The sequence below is a fragment of the Lissotriton vulgaris genome, chromosome 8, assembly GCF_964263255.1.
Source record: "Lissotriton vulgaris chromosome 8, aLisVul1.2, whole genome shotgun sequence".
Classification (NCBI taxonomy): Eukaryota; Metazoa; Chordata; class Amphibia; order Caudata; family Salamandridae; genus Lissotriton; species Lissotriton vulgaris.
This window is the reverse complement of record NC_141696.1, coordinates 1,487,611,709-1,487,638,420: the sequence shown is the minus strand read 5'-3', so window position 1 is coordinate 1,487,638,420 and position 26,712 is coordinate 1,487,611,709. Positions and strand designations below refer to the sequence as shown.

The following is a 26,712-nucleotide window of genomic DNA, read 5'->3' as shown; positions in this document are numbered from 1 at the left end:
ATCCAGAACCAACCAGTCCTGTCCAGCAGGATACCTCTTCGGACGATGATGCTGTTCAAGTGGATCCCTTGACTGATCCATTGCAGGACCCAGATCTGGATCAGGGTGACAGTGGGCTACAAGACCCAGACGCCACTGGTCCTGATACTTCTATATCCCCTCCTGTGGACATAGGGGGGTTCCATAACCTGATGGAGAGGGCTTCACAGAGGTTTGGACTGCCGGTTATGAGAGAGGAGTCTGAGTGCTTCCTCTATGACTTCAAGGAGCAATACAGGAGATCTGTCAAGTTCATTCCGATAATCGAACATGTGTGGGAGGAAGGCATGAAGATCATGCAGAATCCAGCCACTGTTATTCCGGTGCTTCCCAGACTGGAAAAAAAGTATAAGGCTCCGGAAGGCAGTCCAGCTTGTCGTCTTGGACAGCCGAATCCTGATTCGGTGATCTCTCAGGCCGCCCAAAGCAAGTCAAAATATCCAACGACACCTTTGACTACGCCTCCGGACAAGGACGGTAGACGTCTGGATAACGTGGGGAAGAGGTTTTCTTCCATGGCCAGCTTGCTGGTTAGAGCAGCGAATTCTCTCGACATTCTAGGCAGATACGATCGCCAGATGTGGTGTGACATGGCACGGTTTGTGGAACAATTGCCAGAAGCGTCAAGGGATGAGGCCAAGAGAGTGCTGATGGAGGGAGAAAAATCCTCCTCCGACATTATCGACTGCGCAATGGATATTGCTTCCACTGCTTTTCGGGCCTTAGCGGTGTCAGCAGTGCTGCGTCGCCAGGGCTGGTTGAGAGCCACCTGGTTTCGTCAAGAGGTCCAAAATAAGATCCTGGACCTCCCATTTGATGCAGAAATGCTTCTCGGTAAGCATGTTGATGATGCCCTGCAGAATATTAAGAAAGATACCAACACGGCGAAGTCACTGGGATCTCTCAACTACCGTAAGGTCCCGTTTAAGGGCGTTCGTGGCAGAGGTTTCTCTTCGTATAGAGGCAACGCCCAACAGAGATATTCTTCACAATCGTCCCAGTCTTTTAAGACCCAGTACTCCAATCAACAGCAGGGACAATCGGCGTCTTACTCTCGCCAAACACCGCAAGGGCATCAGAACCGTCAAGGACGTGCCAGCGCCAAGCGGCAATAGCGGCCTCCTGGCTCTACCTGCTGTTCCTTCCCTCCCAGTCACATCGGTGGGGGGCAGGATATCTTTTTGTCTGAACAGCTGGAGGGGTATAACATCGGACCAGTGGGTCCTGAATATTGTACAGAGTGGCCATACGTTGGAATTCCAAGAATTTCCTCCAACAAGAGCTCCGGGCGCCATCCGCACAAAACATCTGGGACTGCTCCATCTAGAAGCCCATCAATTGTTCCTCAAGGGGGCAATAGAACCGGTACCTCTCTCTCAGAGGGGCAGAGGTTTTTATTCCAGGTTCTTCCTGGTGCGGAAGACAACAGAGTTTTGGCGCCCCATTCTAGACCTACGAGAGCTCAACACTTATCTCATTAAACTCTCGTTCAGGATGGTCACTCTCCAGGAAATTCTTCCTCTTTTGAACCCAGGCGACTACTTGGCTTCCCTGGATTTAGAAGATGCGTATTTCCACATTCCGATACACCCAGCTCACAGACAATATCTGCGGTTCACAGTGGGCAAGAGCCATTTCCAATTCAAGGTGCTTCCGTTTGGCCTTCGGTCTGCACCTCGGGTGTTCACCAAGGTGTTGGCACCAGTGGCAGCTTTTCTAAGAACACATTCCCTGGAGGTGTTCCCTTACTTGGACGACTGGCTAGTCAAGGCTTCATCTTTCGAGGAAACCTCTCAGGCTGTTTTGACTTGCATTCAGTTGTTCAGACATCTAGGCCTTCAATTAAACAAACGCAAGTCAGTTCTGCAACCCTCCAAAACCACACGATTTCTGGGGGCCATTTTGGACACCACACAGTGCACGGCTCGTCCTTCGGAGGACCGTCAACGGAAGTTGATCGTATCAGCTCGCCAACTGTTACACAAGACATGCCTGTCAGTCCGTCAATACAAGTCCCTTCTAGGGTCGATGTCATCCTGCATACCATTATTACCGCATTGCAGGCTGCGAATGCGCCCTCTGCAGGAAGAACTAGACAAACAATGGCGCCAAGCAGACGGATCATTCAACGACAAGGTGTTGGTGACTTCAGCAATGAGAAAGGCATGCGAATGGTGGCTGGTACAAGAAAATATCGCACAAGGTCTGACGTTCAGAATTTCACCATCCCCCCCTCATCATAACCACGGATGCCTCTTTGGAAGGCTGGGGAGCGGTGCTCCGCGAACTTCAAGTCAGCGGACACTGGAGCCCGGATCAGCGCCAGTGCCATATCAATCTTTTGGAGCCGACTGCCATTCGGTTGGCTTTGCAGGCTTTCCTTCCCAGAGTTCGCAATCATTCAGTGCTGGTCCGGACGGACAATACGACGGCCATGCACTACGTCAACAAGCAAGGGGGAACGAGGTCGCAAACTCTGTCCACAGAAGCTCAGAGAATCTGGGATTATGCAATCCTTCACAACATCAGTCTGAGAGCCGAACACCTGGCAGGCTCGCTCAATGTGAAGGCGGACGCCCTGAGTCGACAGACGGAGGTGACGCATGAATGGGAATTGAATCATTCCATTCTGGAGAGAGTGTTCTCGATTTGGGGGACACCTACCATCGACCTTTTTGCCTCTCCAGTGAACGCCAAATGCCGGTTTTACGCAAGCAAGGTTCACCATCAGGGGTCCCTGGGGAACGCCCTTTCGATGGCTTGGTACAGCGCATTCTTTTACGCTTTTCCTCCAATTCCCCTCATTCCTCGAGTACTCAAGAAAATGAAGGCGGAACCGTGCAAGATAATTCTCATTGCACCAGCGTGGCCCTGGCAATTTTGGTACACGGAGCTCCTGCGGCGCTCCCAGGCTCCTCCAATTCGTTTACAATCAGTTCCGTCCCTGTTGTCCAGGAATCAGGGGCAGGTTTACCATCCGGGTCCGAAATCGCTCCACTTGACAGCGGGGCTCCTGAACACAGAGAGTTCCGTCATCTGAATCTTTCCCAGGAATGTCGAGATGTTTTGTCACAGGCTCGAGCACCGAGCACAAATAAAACTTACAAGGCAAAATGGAGAAGGTTCTGCCTACGGTGTCAAAGACAAGGTCTCCATCCTTACAAATCTCTGCCTCACCAACTCTTGCCATATATACTATCATTGGCTAGGTCTGGGTTGGCACATTCGTCTGTGAAGGTCCATCTTGCAGCCATTTCAAGGTTTCAGCGTACTTCTTCAGGCCCTTCCTTATGTTCCTCTCGGATCGCTAAGCAGTTCTTGAAGGGTTTGTTCCGGATATACCCTCCAGTTCGACCTCCTCCACCAGTTTGGCAGCTCAATCTTGTCCTGGCTCAACTCATGAAACCTCCGTTTGAGCCTGAGCACAAGGCGTACTTGAAGTTCCTCTCTTGGAAACTTGCCCTCCTCTTAGCTCTTACTTCAGTGAGAAGAGTTAGTGAGCTTCAAGCCCTCTCCATAGTGCATCCATTCCTTCAATTCAAAAAGGATGTTCTTGTTCTTCGCACCAATCCGAAGTTCATTCCGAAGGTGCCGTCTGAGTTCCACTTGAATGAACCTTTGATTTTAAAGTCTTTCTTTCCGCGCCCTTCTACACCTGCGGAACGCACTTTACATTCTTTGGACGTTCAGAGATGCTTGAAATTCTACTTAGAGCGAACACGACCCTTTCGGAAATCATCCCAGTTGTTTGTGTCCTACTGCGCACCACGGAAGGGATTTCCTTTGGCAAAGAGTGGCATTTCCCGCTGGATCTCCAGTGCGATTCAATTTTGCCATCAGGAGGCGGGCAAGCCATTGAACAGTACAGTTCGTGCCCATTCTACAAGGTCTGTGGCATAGTCTGTGGCTCTTTTCTCTGGAGTCGCCATTAAAGATATATGCAGGGCAGCAACGTGGAGCAGTACTCATACCTTCACGAAACATTACTGCATAGAGTCTGCAGGACGAGACGACGCGGCTGTTGGTCAAGCAGTTCTGCGGAATCTTTTTCATTGAGAGGTGAGCTTTCCCTACAATCCCTCCATCCTGGTGAGCACATTTTGCTTATTTTTCTTACTTTACTATAAGTATTACTATATGGTTATGTGATGCCAAGTTTTTGCAAAATGTGTCTTGGTGATTTACTGCTAGCTACTCTGATACAAAGCATGGGAATCTATGAAAAATACTGGGGCAAGAAAAGTTACTTACCTGTAACTTTGGTTCCCCCAGTATTGGTAACTTTCATAGATTCCCATGCGCCCACCCGCCTCCCCTGGGAAAGCTCAGTCTTTTCACATGAGATAATGGCGGTTTGCACAACGGCTACGAAAATCTGAGGCTCTGAGCTCTCTCAAGAAGGTTCTAGGGCAGCAGTCTTCAATCTGTGGGGCGCGACCCCCAGGGGGGTCGCGGAGTCCTGGGAAGGGGGTTGCAGATTCTGCAGAGTGCAGTTCCTGGCATTGGGCTGAGGGTGCTCATGGCGGAGGCCTAATTCACACCGAGGTGTGAAAAACATCAACGCCTCATTAACAAGTAAAAGGTCTTTTAAAGACCTTTCAAGTACTTGGGTGTGACTGTGTGTGTGTCCCTGAAGCTGTTTCAGCCTGGCTCACATACACGAGCTGGGGGGAGCTGGGGGGAGCTGGGGGGGTGGGGGAGGCTGGCTGGGGGAGTGGCTGTAGTTTAGCCCTTTGAGTTCAATGGATGTTGCGCACCTGGAGCTGTGGGTCCCATGACACGTCCCCCGCCCCCAGCAAGGAGGCACAGAGATGCCCTCCTGTGAACGGGAAAGAAGAAGGACGACGACACAGAGGGATACTGCCCCCCCCCCCCCATGAGAGAGGCACAGAAAAGGTGGGTGGATGCATGATGGGTGGATGAATGGATGGATGTAAGGCTGAAGGATGGATGGATGTGGATGGATGTAAGGCTGAAGGATGGATGGATGTGGATGGATGAAAGGCTGAAGGATGGATGGATCTGTGAAAAGGTGGGTGGATGAATGCTGGGTGGGTGGATGGATGGATGTAAGGCTGAAGGATGGATGGATGTGTGAAAAGGTGGGTGGATGAATGATGAGTGGATGGATGAATGAAAGGGTGGGTGGATGAATGATGGATGCATGGATGGGAGGATGAAAGGGTGGATGGATGAAGGATAGATTGGTGAAGGATAGATGTATGGATGGAAGAATGAAAGGGTGGACGGATGAAGGATGGATGGATGAAAGGGTGGATGGATGGAAGGGTGGATGGATGGATGAATGATGGATGGATGAATAGATGTGTAAAAAGATGGGTGGATGAATGAAGGGTGAATGGATGGATGAAAGGGTGCATTGATGGATGTATGGATGTATGGATGGAAGGATGAAAGGGTGGATGGATGAAGGATAGATTGGTGAAGGATAGATGTATGGATGGAAGAATGAATGGGTGGACGGATGAAGGATGGATGGATGGATGGATGAAAGGGTGGATGGATAAATGATGGATGTATGGATCGGAGGATGGAAGGGTGGATGAATGTATGAATGGATAAAAGGTTGCATGGATTAATGATGGATGGATGTGTGAAAAGGTGGGTGGATGAATGGTGGATGGAAGGAAGGGTGGATGGATAAAGGATGGGTGAATGGATGGATGAAAGGGTGGATGGATGAATGATGGATGTATGGATGGATGGATGTGTGAAAAGGTGGGTGGATGAATGATGAGTGAAAAGGTGGGTGGATGAATGATGAGTGAATGGATGAATGAAGGGTGGATGGATGAATGATGGATGGAAGGATGAAAGGGTGGATGGATGAAGAATAGATTGGTGAAGGATAGATGTATGGATGGAAGAATGAAAGGGTGGACCGATGAAGGATGGATGGATGAAAGGGTGGATGGATGAAGGATGGATGGATGTGTAAAAAGATGGGTGGATGAATGATAGGTGAATGGATGGATGAAAGGGTGGATGGATGAATGATGGATGGATGGAAGGATGAAAGGGTGGATGGATGAAGGATAGATTGGTGAAGGATAGATGTATGGATGGAAGGATGAAAGGGTGGATGGATGAAGGATGTATGGATGGATGTGTAAAAAGGTGGGGGGATGAATGATGGGTAGATGGATGGATGAAAGGGCGGGTGGGTGGATGTATGGATGAAAGGGTGGATGGATGATGGATGGGAGAATGAAAGAGTGGATGGATGAAGGATGGATGTATGGATGGGAAGATGAAAGGGTGGATGGATGTATGAATGGATAAAAGGTTGCGTGGATGAATGATGGATGGATGTGTGAAAAGGTGGGTGGATGAATGATGGGTGGATGGAAGGAAGGGTGGATGAGTAAAGGATGGATGTATGGATGGAAGGGTGGATGGATGAAGGATGGATGTATGGATGGAAGGATGAAAGGGTGGATGGATGGATGTGTGAAAGTTTGGGTGGATGAATGATGGAGGGATGTGATGAGGTCTAACAGGCGCATTTATGGTTGTCAAAAGTTGATGATGAGGAGTACCAGTTTCTAGAAACTTTTCTCGGAAGGGGGTCCTTACGCCTAAAAAGGTTTTACAAGGGGGGCTCGGCATCAAAAAGTTTGAAGACCTCTGTTCTAGCGGGTGAGGCTGCTCTGATTGGTCCTGGCAAAAGTTTGGTCTCTTTTACACAAAGAGAGTGATAGGATACAAAATGAGATGAGGCCTAGGCCTGTTTTTCTCTTTTGTTTCTATGGTTTTTGTACTACTGAGGCTCCCATTCCGGCGACGGGGAATGATACAAATCATGGGAATCTATGAAAGTTACCAATACTGAGGAACCAAAGTTACAGGTAAGTAACTTGTTTTCATCCTTTTCAGAAAACTCCAAACCTGCATCAATCTAACTTTAAAAAAATATATTTTCTTTGTTTCTTTAAATGTGTTCTGATGTAGCACAGGGGCAATTTGAAAACTGAAAATTTTAGGTTTAGTGGAATTATCTTATTTAATTCCAATACGATTAAAGCAGCAATACTGGGAATATACTCCAAAATATTATTGTATGTTAACCTCTCTCGACCTCCATAATTAATTCTGTTCATATAATTCTGAGTCCCGACTTTTTGAACAATAAGGAAGACAACCCTGCTACCAGGCACTGCAAGTTCTCCAGTATTAGGGTGTCTTTCATAGATTCGCATGCTTGAATATTCCTCGTCGTCGAAGTGGGAGTCCCACAGTAAATAAAATAGCAATAATATACTCATAATATGTGTATGTAAAAACATAACACATGAAATACACATAAGAAAAAAGGCAGAAAAGCCTAGACATAATTCCACATAGGAATACATGAAGAGAGAAAAGACACTTGTAGTCTATTCCTGTCATTATGTTGGTCCAAACTGTAGCCAATCAGACGCCAGCAGCCCTCCAGAACCTTCTCCTCAGGGCTCAGTACCTCAGATTTTCTACCGCAAGTCGTGTGAAAGGGAGTCTCCCTGAGCTCTGCTCAGTTTCTCTTCTACTTCAGGTTTTCTTGTGTTCTCAGCATGTCTTCTAGTAAGAAGTCTCTCTTTAGACCTTGCTCTTCTTGTGGAAAGCTGCACCTTTATTCATAATATCCTCACAGTAAGTGTATTTACCTCTACGACCTAGGACCCGAATACCTCAACACGCGCCTGTCCTTTTACACCCCCACCCGCCAACTACGATCGTCCAATCAAGCCCTCACCGCAATTCCACGCATCCAAAGATCCACCATGGGAGGAAGATCCTTCTCCTACTTAGCGGCCAAGACCTGGAATTCCCTCCCCAACTACCTCCGCCTTACACAGAACCACCTCTCCTTCAGAAAACAACTAAAAACTTGGATATTCGATAAGTAAAGTACCCCCCCTTCCTCAAGCGCCTTGAGACCCTCTGGGTGAGTAGTGCGCTATACAAATTTTAAACTTGAACTTGAACCTGCTACGTCCACAAGACCTGGCTCTCAGGCATCTGCTGCATCTTTCACTCATGTTTCTGTTAAAAAACATTCTTCATCGTCGACGGTCGTCCCGACGACGAAATCTGCCGTCTCCGGCTCGTCGACAACGACGTCTGCATCAGGATCGTCGACGACTGTTTTGTCGACGTCATCGTCGTCGACGAAGGTAACTCTCAGTTGCAAGACTGTACCATCTGTTATTCCTATTGCTTCGTCGTCTAAGAAGCCTCCACCGACAACTTCTTCTGCGTTTGCCTCTCTGCCTTTGCTGCCACTCTCGTCCACGGGATCTGCCACCATCAACACGCTTCACCAACGCCGCAAAGTGCCTATTGACCAAATTTCCATCTCCAGTGATCCACAACCTCCCTCACCTTTGTTTGCCACGGATTCGGATCAGGATTCTGAGGAAGATGTGCACAAATCTTTTAGGGCAGCACGTAGTCCACCTGATTTGGTCATCAAGTGCCAGGACTATAGCAATGATGATGAGGACCAATATTACCAACAAGAGGAAACAACAGTTCAAGTTCCTACTGCGACAGTACCTTTGTCGCTTATCTCTAATCTCCAGCATATGTTGGACGATTATAATAGGCGTTTCCCGCCTTCTCCACAGGTACCTACGGTTCCTTCTGTTTTAACGCCTGTTGCAATGCCTGCTGCGGCTCCTCTGCCACCCCAACCAACCTCTGCTCCTCCGATACAAACGTCAGTTCGGATACACACGACTGTGTATGATGACGATGAAGGTGACGTTACTCCGGACCGAGAAGATGGTGAGGTTCGAGATGATGATGATGAGGATATGGCGGAGTGGGATAATTATCAAGTTCAGACACCATCTCCCTCTCCGGTAACGCCATGTGATTCTCCCCCGGTGGATATTTCAAGTTTCCATCAGCTGATGGATAGGGCGGCTCAACGTTTTAAATTGCCAAGAGTACAGAGGGAAGAGGATTGCTTCCTCTATGATTTCAAGAACCAACTGTTTAAGCAAGTCCATACTGTGCCTATTATTGACTTTATCTGGGCTGAGGGGGTGAAGTTGATGCGAACCCCAAATTCGCTGCCGGCACAGATGCCCCGGTTGTAGAAGAAATATTTGGCGCCTGTTGGTAGTCCAGCGTGCCTTATTGGACAGCCGAAACCAGATTCGGTGGTTACGCAGGCAGCTCAGCGCCGTTCTCGGAATCCTGCGTCTACTGTGACTGCTCCACCAGATCGCGATGGTCGTCGTCTGGATGCTTTAGGCCGAAAATTTTCAACGATGGCCTCCGTCACAGTGACAGCGGCCAATGCTTTGGCTATTTTGGGGCGGTACGACCGCCAAATGTGGGCAGACATGACGGCTTTCGTGGCTTTAGTTCCAGACGCTTCAAAGGCGGAATCTTTGTAACTTCTCCAAGAAGGTGAGAGAACGTCGGAGGAGATTATTGACTGTGCCGTCGATATTGCCTGTACAGGTTTCCGACAGCTCGCTGGAGCGGCTGTTCTACGCAGACAAGGTTGGTTACTCTCCACATCCTTTCGGCAGAAAGTGCAGGTGAAAATACTGGATAGGCCGTATGATGGCGAGTCACTTTTTGGGGCACATGTTGATGAGGCATTACAATCTATCAAAAAAGATACCGACACTGCCCGCTCTTTGGGAAATTTACAATATCGGAAGCAGCCTTTTCGTGGTGCACGTGGACGTGGCACCTCTTCAAATTTTCGAGGAGGAAGCAACCAATATCGTTCCTACAACCAAGGCAACCAACGCTATTCCAATAACCAACAACAGTCTTCCCGTCAGCACTCTTCTAAAACCTATAGGGGAAAATCTTCCTACAGAGGATATGCTCCCAAGAGACAATGACTTGCCATTGCTCCAAAGAGTTGGAGGTCGAATCTCCCTGTTTTGTTCTCAATGGTCCTCCATCACTTCGGACCGTTGGGTTCTGGACATTGTAGAGAAAGGCCACGCTCTAGAGTTCATCAAACATCCTCCTCCTACTCCACTTTCCAGCCCACCTCCAGCCCACATCCTAGAACTACTCCATCAAGTTCGCCTTATGATATAGAAGGGGGCAGTCGAGGTGGTGCCCAAGTCTCAAAGGGGGAAGGGATTTTATTCCCGTTTTTTCCTTATCATCAAGAAAAACAGAGATTGGCGACCAATATTGGACTTGCGAGCCAACCACAAGTATCTCAAATGCCAGTCCTTCCGCATGCTAACGTTGTCAGAGATCTTATGCTTGATCTTAATGGGAGATTTCATGGCAACTATCTATCTCCAAGATGCCTACTTCCATGTCCCTATTCTTCTGGACAAGGGTCAGATTTGCTATCCGGACCCCTCCTCTCTGAGTTTGTCAGCCTGGAACCTGAGCACCTTGAATTTGCCCATTTAACCATTCCGCCAGACTGCAGAGACATTCTCGCTCAGGCCAGAGCTCCGTCAACTGTTAAAACCTACAAGCTTAAATGAAGAAGGTTCTGCCATTGGTGCGCAGCGGCTGGTGTCCATCCCATTCGTTCCACGCCTGTGCAACTCCTCCCGTTCTTTCTGCAACTGGCTCAATCCGGACTGTCTCATTCAACTTTGAAAGTTTTTCTGGCGGCAATTTCCCGTTTCCGCCAGGATGGTTCCACTTCACTTTGTTCTTCTAGGATAATACGTCAATTTTTCAAAGGATTGTTCCGCGAATTCTCACCAGTTTGGCGCTCTCCTCCTTCTTGGTGCCTTAACATCGTCTTAGCACAACTTATGACGATGGCATCAGCATCCACTGCTCAGCTTGCTTTGACCCTGCCTGCTACAGCACAAGCACTGACCCCAGCACTGACCCCAGCCGCAATGCTTCAATGCCTGTGAGACGTGAGTATAGCTGTTGCACCTACTGGGCTCAAGCACACTCAGCAATTAGCATGCTTGGAGGCAGCGCACAGAAACTGCGGGTAACTCCATAGCGCAGAAAAGTTGCGGTGGGCCCCAGCCACATCAAGCACGTTGAGGATAGTAGCAATGCGGGGCTGCAGGACCCCACTACAATTATCCAATGGGAGGGTTAGGCTCTGCAGTGGCAGGGTGCAGCAGACTCTGGGAATAGAATGCAAGCCATTCGTTATTAATGACTTCTTGGATTCATGACAGGCGTGACAACATCATTACTAAAGTGATGATACACAATTATGCCTGCCTGAACTGATGTATGCCTGCCTATGACAACATACCAGCCCGTCACCATGCAAGGTATGTGGTTCTTTTTATTTTAAGTTGGGCAATTTATATTGAGACCACCACCTGCAGGACCAGAACTCGTAGCCCCGGCCCTGTGAAAGAAGTGCTGGTGCTGAGCACCTGAAAGCACTTGCACAAATTAAGCACTGCTTCTCACTACTGGAAAAGTTACGGCATAACGTCCTGCCAGGTGAACGTTGTAGGGGAAGGGAAATCCTTTATAAGCAACATAGTTGTGGTGGGATTTCCCTTTTTTTTTTTTTTAATTCAGGAGCAGCAACATTGTTGTGGTGTCACCAGGGCTTTAAGTGAAAGCTTTTTCAATATTATATACAAGTCAAGTTTGCTGCTTATTTATCCTATGCAACTAACAACCATTGACAAAGTGGAAAGTCCTGACTTGTTGTAGGTTAAATGTTACTTGATGTATTATATCTCTTGATGCAATGAAAGAAACAGCAAAATACAAGTCTTGCACCACACTATGCTAAGTGCAGATCTTTAGCTTACCTGTTTTTAAGCCATGCCCTTAATTACATTACTATTCTAGAACCATTGGGAAGGTACATTGACTTTTTCTTAAAACCGTTGGCGGAGGCGACCCAGACGTACCTTAGAGATACTCCCCAAACCATCAACCTAATTGAAGGGTTACCCTTTGATCCTACCCAGCAGTTACTAGTTACTTGTGACGTGGTATCTCTGTATACTTCCATCCCCCAAGAGGAAGCATTAACAGTCATCATGAGGTACCTTGAATCCAGACCTGCACCCAAGCAGGTTCCTTCTGAATTCATCATTTCCTTACTTCGGATCGCAATGACTAAGAACTTTTTCACCTTTAAAAACGAATTCTTTCTTCAAATACAGGGTGTGGCTATGGGGGCTCCATTTGCCCCGGATGTAGCCATTTTGTATATGGCAGCTTTCGAAGTAAACAACATACTTGATGCCCATAATCCTTTCAACAACCATCTCAGTATCTGGGTTCGTTATATAGACGATATTTTAATACTTTGGAATGGCGATTTGACCACCCTGAATGAGTTTTATGTATGGCTTAATCAGCAGTCACCTTATCTTAAATTTACCATACAATCCAGTAATCAAAATATTGACTTTTTGGACATCACCATATATCACCATCAGGGCCAACTGCAAACCACCTTATACAGGAAACCGGCGGAGAGAAACTCTCTACTTCAATACAGTAGCCACCACCCACGTGCCCTCCGAGACAACCTCCCATTTGGTCAATTTTTACGGGTCCGAAGAAACTGTTCCTCCAAAGAACATTACTTCCAACAGTCGGAGGAACTAGTAGAACGTTTGATAACCCGGGGCTACCCAAAACGGCTGGTAACTAGAGCCAAGAAACGTGCGTGGTTCTACCCTCGAGATGAACTTTTAAAGACTAAAGACCCTATGGAGAACCAACAGGATAGAATTGTCTGTGTGACGACCTTTTCTACCAAGAGCAACGCAATCAAGAAGATTGTAAATCACCATTGGCAACTGGTTGCTGACGACATACAACATCCCGACACCCCACTACACGCTTTCAAAAAATCTAGAAGTGTCAAAGACTATGTAGTACGCTCGCTTCTTCCCTCCAAGACTGATCCTACCATCAGATCTTTGTGGAATCTCCAACCTACGATTGGCCATTTCAAATGTGGCCAATGTAAAGCCTGTGACAACTGCATACAAACCAAAGAATTCATACACAATCAAAAGAAAGTCCAACTGAAATCCCTCAGCAATTGTAATACTTCGACAGTGATTTATGCCATTGTATGCCCTTGCAAACTCATCTATATTGGACAAACCCAACAGAAAATCAAACAAAGAGTCTTGCAACATATGAGCCGCATCAGATGCGAGGTACCCGGTGCTCCTTTAGTAGACCATTTCAGATCAGCACAACACCCACCTGACAGTCTTAAATGGCTTGTAATTGAGAAAATCAACCTTGGCCCCAGGGGTGGCAACATATCTAACATACTTAACATAAGGGAACTGAAATGGATGTTCTTTTTTGACTCTATAAATACTGGTCTCAATGAACATGATAGCTCCTTTTCGCAACTTGCTACCTTAGCGTAAAATATGCTACTGATTTCTATATGAAAATACAGTACTACTCTAATATAACTGTCCAATGTGTTCTATCACCACTGCCTATACCGTCATGTGACAGGTACGCAGAACATGAGTATGGGCTATCTGCTGCCTACGGGCTGATATTATCTTGTTTGAGACTGACACAATGTTTACTCCTCTAGTGATTAACACTACTTTACCATCATGTGACAGGTACGCAGTTAGGGGTTAAGAATGATGAGACCATCCTCAATTAGGTTCTTTATGTCAACTGATACCCACCTCAATCCAATACTGTTTTGCCCACAATACAATGCATCTCATAACTTATGAAGTACGCTACAGTGCCAGATTATGAAGTATGGCTGTTTTTTGACACTAATATTGGTTGAAATGTATACAATACTGCTTTACCATCATGGCATAGGTACGCAGTTAGTGGTTAATAATTGTTGTTGTTTTGACACCAATATCGGTTGAAATGTATACAATACTGCTTTACCATCATGGTATAGGTACGCAGTTAGTGGCTAATACTGATGAGTCTTATCGAATACATATTGCAAGCATGTGAATGGTCACCACACTAATTATTGAGTGACTCGCCAATACTATACTGAAAATAATTCCATAATTACCCTCGTTTAGGCTGTCATTGCGCATAATGTCGATCCTTCCAGGTGACTTACTTATTATCGTATGTAACATACAACTACGAAACCCGATCACGCTACTATGGTAACGGGCTTTCCTCGTAGTCTTTCTTCCCTGCCTATCCCATGTGATCAGGTCACCATAACAACCTGACTATCAGGAAGTTCTCCCTACACGAGAAACCGGAGTCAGACGCCGAGCGTGAAGCCGACCGGTAAGCTCACAAAACCTTCTGGTTGCTCGCATCACTTAGTTCGATTCTCCCGCTCTATCCTTTAAGACTTTGACAATCGATTGCGGTACTTTATATCTTTTAGACACCGCGATTGGATCTACTCAGCAATTGTGCCTTTACCCAAGACAAGCGGATTGACATGCCAATTGGTAAGCTCCGCTGCAATTCTAACTCATGTTTTTACCCCCCCTTTTCGATAATTCAAATATCGAGTGTCCAATCCCATGTGGTATTTCTCCTATTGATAGATGGTTCGAGTGGTCCTCCATCCAGCAATTTTTTGACCTGCAAAGGAACTTGAACTCCTACCTTTTACTTTAGTAAGTCTACTGGCTTTTTCCTTAATTGTTTTTGGCATAATGAAATATACAATTAATTTTAATAAGCCTATGTTTAATTTGTCCTAGGCCTTTGAAATAATATTAAGGACCTTCCTTTGGATCAACTCCTTCACCCTACTGGACATACTCAGGTATATCTGCATACCCTACCCACACAGTGATATCTGGATAAATTTCCAATTTACAAAGTAACTAAATAAATCCCCTTTTAAATATTAGGTTGGCTGCCCCTATGTACTGCCCGTCCTGAAGAAGACCCGAGTGCAAGGAGTGTAACTTATCCTGCTTTCCAGGGTCGAAACGTCGACACCCACCCCTACCCCCCAACAGCCCCAATCAACCCACCAATTTCGCATTAAATGGACATTGGGGCATGTGCTATGTTGGAATTACAATGATGATTTATGGTCTAGTTTGTTTATTACTGAACATTTGATTTTCCGGTTTTATCATCTGATCAATATCTCGTTTTTATTGTCACTTATCCTTCCCTTCACTTTACCTCCACGACATCACGTTCCTTCCCCCCCCCCCCCCCTTAACCCTTAGGGGCACCAATACATTGATAATTGTATACGCTTTGTTGAATATACAGTCACGTAACTTCCCTATAATGTGATTAAAACATTGTAGTGGTAATGATTCTTTGTTTACTAGTTTTTCTATTATATGTATAATTGTATGTTCTTGCTCACTGGGACCCCCTACTCTCAACCTTAATTACATTGGCCACGCCCCTTATAGAGACCCCCTAGTTTTTTCATCCCACTTAAAGCCCTGCATGGATGTGAATACGAGGAGCGACTCCAGCGACCGGCAGGCCTCTGGTTCCCGCCAGAAGCTTGGGGTGTGCTTTATTTTGCGTGCTTCCTATTCAATAGTAAAGAAAATACCAGGGGGGTGTACACAGCATTGCCCAGGAACTCTTCTAGCAGTTTGAATCATTATTCAGTATGAAGGTCACCCGATTGAGAGAGCCTTTCAAGTGTTCATTGTGTGAGAGTTTTTGGTTCATGGGTGGTTGGATTCTGTGTTTGGTGCTTCAGTGGAAGCGAGGGCGTGTAGATCGGTGCTGAGCAAAGTCACTCGCCAAGTATGTTCCAGGCTCTGAAGGTGCACCTCGCAATGCTCATACACTGAATAAGGAGGGAGAGGGCCCCAAGTGGTACTACTGTGTCGGTTTTAACCACAACATGTGGGAGAACAGTGTCTAAATGGAACCAGTGGTGAGCGAAGTGTGCTTGCGCAGAGGTAGTATAATTCTGGGTCTGGGGCCACAAAGCCCCCAAAGTGAAATAGCAACTTGAGGACTTCCTACTTGATGCAAGGTTGTTTGTTAGTTCAAGCTAGTTTTATAAATTGGGTGCACAAGCATCTTAGAAGGCATTGGGTGAGTGGCAAGGGGATATTGATGAACAGGTTGAGGAGATTAGAGAGTACTACAATATTGATGAGGCCGATTCTTCCAGCCACTGATAAAGGAAGGAAGGTCGAGCGCGTTACCTGCTCTGTTATTTCACTAAGTGTTTGGCCATAATTCTCCCTCTATGCGGTGCCTATGTCTTTGCTCACTCCGATCCCTAAATACTTCACGGAGCCCTCACTCCATTCCAAGGGGAAGTCTGGTGAAAAGGAGCATGCTGTGCGTCAGTGGAAACATCTGTGACTTGCTCCAGTTGATGTTAATTTCAGAGAGCATCCCAAAGCGTAAGTACTCCAGAAGTTTCTCATTTAGGCCGTCTCCAGGATTTCTTAAGTACAGCGTCCTGTCATTCACATAAAGAAAAATGAGAATATTTCTTTGGGCGTATCTAATAGCATATTTCTTGTAGTGTTGTCATAGTTTAGCTGCTAAGGGGTCATGGGCATGGGTGGACACACTTGGAGAGAGAGAGCACCCGATCAGGTGCCCCTATACATAATGAGGGGGGCCAAGAGACTTTTGTTGATGCGTATCCCGATTGTTGGCGTGGAGTAGAGCAACTTTGCCCGTGCCAGGAAGGTATTCAGTAGTCCCATCCTTTCTAGAATGGTAAATAAATAGTCCCATTCCAGGGAGTCAAAAGACTTAGTGGTGAATAAGAAGACTGGACCCCATCCAGGTCTAAGTCTGTTTGAGGGCAAACAAGGTCTTGCAGTTGTAAGCTGTGGATCGCCCGGGCACAAATCCAGATTGATCAGGACGGGTGAGGTCCAGTAACAGGAGGTTTAGGAGCTTCACTATAAGTTTAGCAAGAAATCTATTATCACAGTTTAGTAAGGATAGGGGATTGTATGAATCACAATAGTGTGGTGACTTCCTCATTTTTGGGAGGGCTACTAGGATAACTTTGCGTAGTGACTGGGGAGTTTGAAGGTCTCCTGCGACTCCTCAAATAGCTTTAAGATTTGGTGAACCAGTATGTCTCGGTAGCGCTTATAAATTCGGTGGGAAAGGCATCGAATCCCAGGGTTTTATGGCCCGAGACAGATTCAATAGTCTTATCCATTGTGAACAGCTTGGCCAGGAATTGTCGCCTCTACCCTGGGGTAAGCCAGCCTAGTGCTGTGTCAATAAAATGTTCTTCAGTCTGCAAGTATCGGGACGGTCCTCTAGATGAATCAAGGGTATTATAGTGCATGTGAAAGGTGTGTAGGATTGTGTTGTGTGTTGTCCTACTCATCTATGATTTAAGTGATAGTTTGCTGCCCAGGGGTGTTCAATCTGGTCCACCAGAGATCTACTGGAGATCCCCCCCCCCCTCGCCATACTTCCTTGTTTGTACATGTTTGAATGTTAGTTAGCTTCCCTATCAAATATTTCTGCATATTCTGTGAGTTTACCTCTTAAGTCTAGCTTGAATTGTGGCCACCATGTCAGGTTCCCTCTCCAGTTCCCTCAATTCCAGTCATGAAAGATGGGCCTGCAAAGTATTTTGGATTCCATTATGCTTAGCAATACAAACCCCTCAAATGGTGGTCATAAATCCATCCACCGATCATGTATTGAGGTCACAGTAGTTTACAACGGCAACACGTCATCCGGAAGGGCCTCTGCGTACAGTCTCCAAATATCTCCCCCCCCCCCCTTACCCTAACCATGCCTCAGATGCAGCACCACCAGTGGGTGGTCAGATAGTGTGCGAACGAGGTGTTTAAATGCCTAACTCAGGGGCTCACATCCCTGGAAGTCAGCCAGCAATCCAACCTCAACCACACTGTGGACAGTGGAGTAAAAGGTACCCTCTAGTCTCTCCAGGTTTCTCTTGTCACCAGATATCCACCGGCATGTGATCCAACATGATGTCCCATAATCGTGCTGGCACCAGTGCACCACCCTAAGTAGGAATCCAGGACATATCCTGGGAGTCGAAGAGGACACAATTTAAGTCCCTGGCCCAAAATAGCGATTCAGGGTCTGTGGCCACCACCACATTCCATAATGCATCAGAGAAGCCAGGGTCATCCATGTAGGGGCCATAGCAGTTAGCGATCTTAAGTGGCGTTTTCTTCCATCTACCCCTTATCATGGCATAACACCTCTGGCTGTCCGAGTGTGAAGCATCCACCCTAAAGGCCGTTCCCTTCCTTATAAAAATGGCCACGCTCCTAGCATAGGAGGACCGGTAGACATGTAATGCCCATTTCTTTGTGAATACTGGCACAGTCTGTGGGTAAAAATGGGTTTCCTGAAATAGGACTATCGAAACCTTGTGCCTTTCTAAGACTGCTAGTAAATGCCGTTTTAAAAAGTATTTCCCAATCCGCACACATTCCACGTCATGCACACCACCATCTGATTATGAATGGGTTCTACAGTAGTCCTGTCAGGGGAGCAAGTTGTTGGTGGTGAGGCCATATAGGATCGGGTGTTATCAGTGTTGTAATGTTAGCACGTGTTGCGGAGCCTGCACATAGTATACCTAGTATATGACAAGTGTATCAAACAATTCCCACATCCACCCTAACCCTGATGGCCCTAACCCATCAGGACAGTCTCCATCTCCTGCCCCATACGTTCAAACTCATACATGGTTAAATAAAGTAATAGACCTCTACCTAAATATACAAACAATAGCTCCAGCTTGTGTGAGTGGGTAGTACCTGTTCGGTGTCTCCATCAGGGGCGTAACACAGGCCCCCGCATCCCCCGCAGTGCGGGGGGGCCCAGGTGCTACAGGGGCCCCCCTCAGCACTGTACCCACGCCAGAGAGCTCTGGATTAAATCCAGAGCGGGCCCCTCTGTGTACCTTGCAGCGGGGCCCCTACGACTTTTGTTACGCCACTGGTCTCCATGGTTGTCTGCGGATGTCCTCCGTGTATTGAACCATACAGGTGCCAAGGGTTGATATTGTCTATATCAATGTCTCGCGCATAGCAGATGCTCAACGCTTATATGACCGCTAATTCACTAATACCAGCACTGATGCGATTCTTGGATGGGACTCTCGCTGTCGTTCTAAAAAGTGAGAAGGGGGCACTGGTGACTACAGTATACCTGTCAGCTGTCCTTCAGAACAATTGGATTAGTCTCAGTCTGTCTGCTGTAGCACTGAATCATCTCGCTCTTGACTGGATCTTCCTCTCCTTGTCCTTCTCATGAGAGTTTTTATGAAGTCCACTGCATGTTGAGGTGTTGGGAAGATATGCTTTTGGCCTTCATGCATTATTTTCAGGCAGGTGTGGTAGAGCATTGTGTACTGTATGTAGCCTTAATCAATTGGTGTTTGACAAACAGCTGACCTGCAAGGGTGATGTCTGGATATATGGAAATGTTGTTGTCCTCAAAGGTTAGATTTCCTTTTTCCCTTGCGAGCCGGAGCATCCTGTACCTGTTATAGAAATTGAACAGGCGTGCTATAATGGGTTGCGCCAGGGTGTTTTACGTAGGTTGTGCGGGCAGGGATATATGTCTCTCTCAACTGTAAGTCTCAAGAAGTCCCACGAGGAGTCTTTCCACATATTGTTCCATTCGCCCAACCCAATTTTGGTTGCTTCTTGAACTCCCAGCATGCAGATATTATTCTGATGTGATCATACCTCCAGATCTTTCTTGGCGGCGATCACTCAGAGGATTTTTTCCATGTTCTGTAGTGTTTTGCTCTTTGACGTAAGGGTGTCCACTGTTGTGGATGTTCCATGTTTGGCCTCTGTAAGACATCTTCATGTTTATCTAAGTTGCCTGCCATAGAATCCATGTGTGATTTCAGAATGTCCATCTTGGAGTCAAAGAAGGTGGATCTCTCTTGCATGGCTTTTAATAATGAATTAATGTCAACCCTGTTGTCTCCGTTACAGGGAACGGTTCCCCTTCAGTGGTGGGCTGTGGCTCCTGTATCGACATCCTGGCCTCTCATCTCGATTCAAATGGCAGCTTTGTTTGCCTGTTGTCTGTTTTTCCCACCATTAGACTCCTCGGTGCCACAATCTCCAACCCCCTTCCGCTATCGATGCACTAGTCCCGGGCATGAGTTGGGCCCACCGCTGTTGACTGAGCGATATTCAGGGCATTTTGGAGGAAGGCAACCTTGGTATTTTGTGCACGTCGGGTAGGGTTGCTCAGCGTGGGTGTGTGGTGTTCTGTAATTCCAGATGGCCTGCCTGATTTTGCTCACTAGGGAGTGTCAGATGCTTGGGAAACCCCAGGCGTATGCTCCAGAGATGCTGCCTTCACCCCCACTTAAGGTATGTGTAGCGGGTGGGACACAAAGCAGATCTCAGATGTCAAGGCAACCCCAGACGAGCTCTCCAGAAATCCCGCCGTCACCCTCACTTGATGTACATGTGTCAGAAGGTTGGCTTGAGCAGACCTAGAGTAGAGACTTTTTTTGGTGGGGGGGGGGCTGTAACTCACCCTGCTGTGCAGCTCACTGGGTCACAGGCCGGCACATGCGGCCTCCTCTTTTCCCCCGCTGTTCTTTAGGTAATGCTCATGGCCCTGCACAGTCTGATTTCAGTTGCTCCCCAGCCAGTCCTGAGATGCGTCGACAGCCAGTGGTGCAGTGCATCATCGACCGCGCACCCCAACAGTGCCTCGTACTCTGGCCAGCTCTCCGCTCAGTCCAGCGGCAGCATCCGGGGCATTCCACTGCAGGCCTCTGGTGTGGGTCCCAGCGAGCAGACGGTTCTCTTCTAACCTGCAAGGCTTCGACTCCGCCTTCCTCAACACCACCTTGATTATCTGACAATGGCCCTGCTCTCAGTTTTGTTTTTTTAGCCTCCCTGTTGCCAGATCTGCCCACAGCCCCGCTTGGTGCCTCATATAGTGTAGAGTTCTGACTAGTGTGACGTTTTACAGTGGCGTATTAATACAGATGCTGACTGATTGTGCCCCTCATCTGCAGGAGTCTCACCTCGGTACGGCCATCTTTCTCATGGGCACTCTGGCACCCCCTACTGTTAATGTTATGTAGATTTATAGAGCGTATTACTTAACTGCAAGGGTATCCTTGTGCTTGCGCAGTTGTGTAGGAGTGTGGTCCTCACAGAGTTATTAAAAGAGCCAGGTCTTCAGCCTCTTTCAGAACTCAAAAAGTGAGAAGGGGGCTCTGATGTGTTGTGGGAGGTCGTTCCATGTTTTGAATGCGATATACAAGAACAAGGATGACAAAGAATTTGTGGAATAATTTCCAGGTTGACATCACCTGGCGACGTTCTTTATAACGTTCATGAGTTCAGGCCCTCAAATGATGTTTGAATTCAGATTGGTATTGTAAATTCGACCAGTTCATAGTTACTTATTCTTTTATCCATTTCCAGTACCTCACATATGAAGCAGTGAGCCTTAGCAAAGCCAATAGGATTGGACATTTTTTAAGCGAAAGTGCTTCATTGAATTTTTTTGTGTGTGTGTGTTTGTGTGACTTTGAATTTGACAGCAGTTGGAGGGATGTGTGAAAGAGCATTTTAAATAGCCTTACTTTAATGCACAATAAAAAAATATAAACAGTATAAGAGTATATTAACAGTATTTTAAAACATATTTCTAAAAGAGTAGTCAATTTTTTAAAATGTACATATTGTTACTCAAATTATAAAAAAAGCAATAGATATAATTGTTTACCGTTGCAACTGTGAGGAAGACAAACTGCCTAGAGTGCATGGCTTTCATGAATTTTTTAAGGTGCATAGTAGTCGTAGATATAGTAGTTAGACCAAAGCCTGGTAATGCATTGGCTGGAGTGTGAGCCAGAATGATCAGTAGGTTTCGCCTACACTGTATAATCATTACTATTGATGTCTTTTGATCAGAGCCCAGGTACTTTAATTGGATGTTGGGTGTGCCAGCCCCTTCAGCTGTTGCAGTAAGCAGAGAAGCGGCAGGCACCTCAGCCATTCATGTCTGAATGCTGCTAAAAACCAGTGGGAAAGTGCAAGTTAAAAGCAGCAGGAGTTGGAGTCCTACTGCCCAAAGGAGACACAAAGTGTGGAGAGAGAAGTGTTTGCAGCATTTTTCCTGATGCTGGGATGCCATAGTCTTGCTAACAACTTGTGAATCTAAGGCAGCCATCTTGGATTGGGCACTTTGTTGTTCCTCTACATTGAAGTTATGTTGTCATTTACTGCTCATAACGTAAAGCTCCATTAAAGAATGCCTAATGTAATAAAACAATGCTGCTGCCGTCCCACCACTAGTGTTGTGCTGGTGGGCAGAGAAAGGCACGAATCTAGACGATTACCTTTCCAAATGTGGAATGCTGTCCAATGGCTATCCTCTATGTTGGCTCAAAAAAAGAATGATGGTGGCTATAGAGCCACTGGCTAAAAGGACCTAACCAGTTGACCACCGTATGTGTGCTGTCCTGTGAGTTTAAGCAATAACTGATTGACATGCTAATAAATGTATGTATTTTTACAAAAATATGGTGCATTAGATTTCAGTAGGCTGGCAAGAGAGTGTGTATTTTTTCTAGGACCGATTTAAAAGAGCACAGAATTAATTCTTCTTTAACCTAAACTAGTGTTGCCCAAACTGGGGTCCGTGGACCCCCAGGGGTCCGTGATACATTCCCAGGGGGTCCTCCGGCAGCAGTTTTAAAAGCACTGCAAAGTTCCTTGTAGAATTAGCAGTTTTCGGGCAACAATAAAAGTGTCAAGATAACACCAGTGATTAATGTTCCTGCTGGAGAGAGATGAGTGTTGTCCAGTGGCAGGTTTGACTTATCTGAGGTAGCGCAGGGGGTTAATATGCCTGCTGCAAAGAACGTGTACCATGCATTTTAAAAAACAGTATTTTATGTGCATAGGTCAGTGGGTTAGTGCTTTTGTCACGGATATTCTTGTGCTACTCTGAAGCTCATAAGAGGCAACCATAATCTAGCACAGTGACCTATAAACTGTCATCAAAGAGCTGCTTACACACTGCATGGTACAAGTTAGTAACATGTTTTTTCCTAGTCTTTCATTATCGTAATGCTGCTAAAGGGGTTTATTTGGGTGGAAAAATATTTTTATTGTTAAAGTCAATGCTAACCACTGTGTTATGTTCTGAATCCTGAGTTTGTGCTTTTCCAGACCAAGCACTCTTTAAAAATTCCTACCAGTTTGAATGACATGTGAATCCTACACCTTGTAGTCCCCTTTGCTTTATGTAACATTTTCTCTACACTGATTAACACGTATGATTCATTGTCTCTATATGTGTGTGATGTAAAGTGCTCTGATATCCTACAATTGTATGAGAGATGCTATAAAACAAATGAAATACACGTGACATGTGCTATGGAGAAATGAGAGGCACTGCTGAAGGGTGATAATAAGGGAATCATTGAAGAACCCCAACAAAGATTGTTGTAACATGGTGCATAGTAAGGTCATCATTTACTATTCTTTAAACGCTAATACAATTTAATATATAATGATAAAGGTGTTTTAGAATGCACCATTGTATCCTAAATTTTCTTGAGGGGAGAACCTCCCAAAGCCCCCTTTGGTAGTGGTCAGGCTCACTCACTGCACTTTGTGTGCAATGTATGGGAACTGGTCTGAAAACATTTGCCAGGACTGCTTTGGGTTTCCACTCTGGCCTTGGCAAGAGCAGGAGCCTTGTACTGTGAAATAAAACTAACCATTTTAAAGTTAATCACTGAGATGCAGCACCAACCTTCCTATTACATTTTTCCGTTTTTTGCAAACTCTTTCAATATAAAATACTAAAATCCTTAGTAATTTGAATGTTTGTTTTGTGTGCACATGTCTATTTTTTTCGAATTACTCTTTTAATGTTTGAAATTTAAATCATACAAATTGAGTTTGAAATTTAAATCATACAAATTGCTGGGGGTCCCCGGCTTCCAGTGGTGAGTCAATGGGGGTCCTCAGGAGTCAAAAGTTTGGGAACCCCTGACCTAAACAAAGCCTAAAAGTTGAGCCTGATTAAAAAATAAATAAATAAGCTTACTTTAGATCATCAATACAAAGTAGAATGCTATCTCTGAACCTCAACATCTGCGTGGGCACTCCTGACCATGAGGTTTCTTGTTTGGTACTCTATGTTAAAAGCAACTCCTGAAAATAAAGCCAGCATGATTATTGATTCCAAGGTTCATGTTGGCTTGTAATTTTATTATCCACTGTGTTGTGTGCATGAGTTAGGCCCATCTAGCCACGCTGCACATTTTCTTACATTGTCCTCTTTTCTGCACAATAACCTAGTTGCTGTAACTTTTTCACATATGAAACAATAGTGGATTTGTTTCTCTGAAACTGCTTTGCCTACACATTAGACTCCGCGCAACATTATCATGATGACTCGAACGCTGAGTCCAAGGCCTCTACGTGTGATGTAAAAATGTCATTCTATCTTCATCCTTGGGGCGACAGGGCTATCTACGTAGCCACAACAATGCTAATCTGAATGTACATCGCAAGGGTACTTTTTATTATAAAGAGGCATTTCCGGTGTTAGCAGATAAGACACTTCATCTGAGACCGAGGGTCTCTGCATGCGGAGGCTTTGCCAAGCAGCTATTTTACATCTCTGCGAGGGGTGTCCTATTTGGGACCAAGACGGGTTCCTACACTCTTTCCTGCCAGGTAATGGGGTTGGATCATCCCAATGGGGAGAATTCTTGGCTCAGACATACACAGAGTAGGAATTGCGTAGTAGAAGTACACCTGATCACTACCTTGTAATATATGCCTGCATGTATACACAGTCTTCACACCATCATGGAATTATGTCTGCTATTCACTCTGTTGGCGTTTGTGATCATTTTCACCTGCTTCTGTCTACTGATCCATACTAATATAATAAAGAGAGAGCCCAAACCTTTGAGGCGGGTAATCCCAGGAACCACAGCACCAATCACAACACCCAATACAGCGTTGGAATGGGCAGTTGCAGCAGAAGGACATAGGCTATGCAGACGCCCACCATATACATTTAAAAGGTAAAAGAACCGTGCCAGCAAAGTAGTCCCTTGTGGGCGTGTCTGCGTTGTGCTGTGGGCGGGTGCTGGGGGCGTGACAAACGCTGGGGGCGTGTGGTACGTTCCGCCCTTCATGCCATGTCTCATATTGTGTGCTAATCCCACCCTGCTCCCTTTAAATACCCCTGCACCCCATAATCATAACCCACCCTTACTCCTTAAAATACCCCACCACCATTAAACACTAACCCATCTTAATCCTATGAATATACCCTGTACCCCAAAACCTATCTCTAAACCCTTAAAATACCCCTGTACCCCAAAACCCAAACCTACCCCTGAACCCTAAAAATAACCCTGTACCCCAAAACTAGCCCTGAACCCTTAAAATACCACTGTACCCCAAACCTACCCCTGAACCCTAAAATACCCCTGTACCACAAAACCCAAACCTTGCCCTGAACCCTTAAAATACCCCTGTACCCCAAAACCCAAACCTAGCCCTGAACCCTAAAAATAACCCTGTACCCCAAAACCCAAACCTACCCCTGAACCCTAAAATACCCCTGTACCCCAAAACTAGCCCTGAACCCTAATAATACCCCTGTACCCCAAAACCCAATCCTAGCCCTGAACCCTAAAAATACCCTGTACCCCAAAACCCATACCTATCCCTAAACCCTAAAACTACCCCTGTACCCCATAACCCAAAACTATATCTGAACCTTTAAAATACCCAAACACCCCAAAACATATACCTCAGTACCCCAAAACATATACCCCTATACCCTTATTTACCATATCCAAACATTTTTTTAAAAAACCTGCTTTTACCATTCATGCATTTACAACAAATTTTGTTGTAAATGTATGCGTGGTAAAAGCATATAAAATGTAATGCCATGGGTTATAATGGCATTGCGGAGTCATGGTACTTTCGTGATGAACGAATGCGGAGTGATGGTATGCCGAAAGAAAGTTGCATAATAATGGGCGTTTACCCTCCCCCGGTAAGTACATTGGTGTCATGGCGGCCCACATCTCCAGCAACATACTCATATTTTTTCACCACCCATTTGAAAAATGCACAGGTCTCTCTCATTGATGGCCATCACCGACATAAACTTTTAGACACACCTCCCGCCACAAGTTCTAGAATTGCGAACTTTAGAGCTGGGGAGCTACGTTCGAATCTCGGCATCAGCTCAACATCCTGTGATTCCAGGCAAATCGGGTTGTCTCCCCGTGCCTACCACAAATGAATGTGTTCTTCTGTAATGTAAATTGTGCTCATGCCATGTTGTCGAGTTCGCGCTATATAATATTGCAAGGAAAAAGAAAGTAGGGAAACTCGAGTTCACACACTACTGAACGCGCACTCTTAAGTGCATCAGCAGTGCACTGTGAATCGGAGCGTTTCACAGGCCTGTCACAGATAAGAAATGTTATCAAAACAAAATCCTACAAAACAATATACTACTGGCCGGCAGCAATTCATACCCAGACAACGATGGGACGGGTTGCTAGTTATTCATAAATATATTGAAAATGTGCCATTGTGTATTCTCTTCATGTTTCTCTCAGAACAGGAGTGCACAAGTGACTGAGCTGTTACCACAATCCCTGAGGGGTCCCGGTTGTCATGTTCGGTGTTTGCCAGAAACCATTTGCTCCCTGTTCAGGCTAGGGGGGTCTTGTGATGACAATGTGAGCTAGCTGGTCTCTAGGCCACTATAGCCTGCAGGGGTGCTTAGAAT

The 26,712-nt window shown here is 46.0% G+C and overlaps 1 protein-coding gene across 1 annotated transcript in view; it reads left to right on the top strand.

Annotated features, from left to right (window-relative positions):
- Positions 1–26,712, top strand: part of CREG1 (cellular repressor of E1A stimulated genes 1) — a 192,052-nt gene that overhangs the window by 164,571 nt on the left and 769 nt on the right. The window lies entirely within an intron of this gene.